This window comes from Sardina pilchardus, chromosome 14 (assembly GCF_963854185.1).
Source record: "Sardina pilchardus chromosome 14, fSarPil1.1, whole genome shotgun sequence".
Taxonomy (NCBI): domain Eukaryota; kingdom Metazoa; phylum Chordata; class Actinopteri; order Clupeiformes; family Clupeidae; genus Sardina; species Sardina pilchardus.
The window spans coordinates 23,429,292-23,431,514 of NC_085007.1; positions in this window are offsets into that span (position 1 = coordinate 23,429,292).

Here is a 2,223-nt window from a genome sequence, read left to right on the forward strand (position 1 = left end):
GAGCATGCTAAGGACACTAGCAGCGGCGGCGGAGTCACAGAGGGACAGGGCATGACTGTGAGGCTTCCGGCTGATGTGCCGTGACAAGGTGCGGGGATCCGTCTCGAGCTGCCAGTCGGTATTCACCGGAGCCCCTCCGCTGCGGGGGAAGCGCGGAGGAGAAGGCGCGCTGGCACCTGCCAGATGGAATGTCTGCCGCGCTTAAAAATATGACCAGGAGCCCGTCAAACGTGCCCATCGGAGCGGTGACAGGACCCCTGCGTTGCCTCCTCCTCGGTCTGCCTTCTGCTCCCTGGGCACCAGGTGCTTTGGCTCACGGCGTGAGGGGAGTGTTTCATGTGCTAAAAGAGTTTTTTTTTTCTCTCTCATCTGTTGAGGAGAGTCAGTGGCTGGCTCTCTCTCATGGACATTTGTCCAGCTTCTCCAGGAGAGAAGGTGGCGATGCAGGAGCAAAACGACAAGGAGATACTCTTTATTCCTTTGAAAAAAGGCCGAAAAATGTTTTTCTAATCAAAATGTTTTTTGTTTTTTTTGTGGTTTAAATGTTATTCAGTGCATTTCAATTCAGGTAGAAATATGATCCCAGCTTATAACTTTGCCTAAAAATGATTGTTGCTCTGTCAGATAATATGACCGCACAAGGTAGTTTTAGCTCTCTATAAGAGACCTGTGGATGTGGAAAAACTAGCCACTGTTCATAGCCCCGCTGCTTGAAACAACAACATGCCAGGGTTGCCATGGGTACCCGGAGTAGATCATGCCTTCATTATCGCACACTGTTTCCTCTGTTTGCTTTCAGGTAATTGGGGTTCGTTAGGCCAGGTTAATGAATTCCTCTGTTTGTGGAGTTGTTATGGTAACACATCATTTTAAATCCTCTTTGAACCTGCCATTCACATCTCTCTCTCTCTCTCTCTCTTTTTCTCCCTCTCCCCTTCTCTGTCCATCCATCTATCTCCCTGTCTTCCTACATAGCTTGCTAAATTCAAATTCAAAATGCTTTATTGCCATGACAAATAATACATTCATATTGAATGAGGCATTGTTAGCTACCTTATCAAACTAAACACACACACACACACACACACACACACACACACACACACACACACACACACACACTCGTGAGCCATTTGTTCACAGGTAGGGTGAATCCTCTAAGTTTCAGTGGCATATATCTCTCCCCTACCTCCTTTTGTCCCTTTCTCCACAGCACACACATCTGCTAATCAGTGGCTGAGGGCTGATGGATGCCGGGTGTTATATCCGGCGCCGAGCTCGGCTAAGGACGTGCTCTTTTGCCTAATGCGCTAATGACTGCTGACTTGTGGGACTAGCCGGAAACACAGGAGCTCTCCCGCAGGCTGTGCCCTCTCGAGCTGATGAATCTTTGGAGAGAGTGGAAAAGTGGTGAGAGACAAGAGCTCAGAGTGTGAGAGATTAGGAGCAGGATGTGTTTTGTTGTTGTTGTTTTTTTTATGTCGTCTACAGCCACAGTGCTAGCGATCCAACTTGTATCTGTTGTCAATAGGAAGCTGTCATCGCTAAAGCATCGCACAATTTAGGTTGTTGATCCATCCAAGATTTCACTCTATTCTCATCACAGACAGCCAGTGGGACCTCATTGTTTGATAGTGTGGTGCAGGCCCGAGGCATGAATCTAAGGTGTGGCTCAGATAACTTGAGCCTGATGTGTTGATCTAGATCAGGTGTGCTGTCATGAACCTTCCTCCTCCACTCTGACAGCTTCCTTCTTGCTGTCATCACAACACACCTTTGTGTGAAAGGCTAAGATGTCCCAGAGGTACATTTGCACCTCCTGGTGAAAGAAAGCACTATCTGAAAAAGGGAGAGCTACAGCAATCGTTGTGCAGTCTAGTGTTATGTAGCCTAGATTGTTTTGTTGTTGTTGTTGTTGTTGGTTTTTAGTTTGCTGAGCACTAGCTAATATGAGCTCTTTGGCGATTTATTTTGCTCCAACAAATGATGGTGTTATGTGGAATAACATACACAACGAACAGAAATTCCATTTGCATGTGTAATGTGGTTGTTTGGAAAATGTCACATAAAAATAATTTAGCTTATGCACGGGTGCTAATGTAGAGTGTACAGTGCACTGTAGTTGGAGTGGAAGCTTGGGTCATTCTTCCGGAGCTTCCCCAGGCCTCTCCTACCTGAGATATAGGAACCTGATTTTGTCTCTGATGTTGTTCTACAGTAATA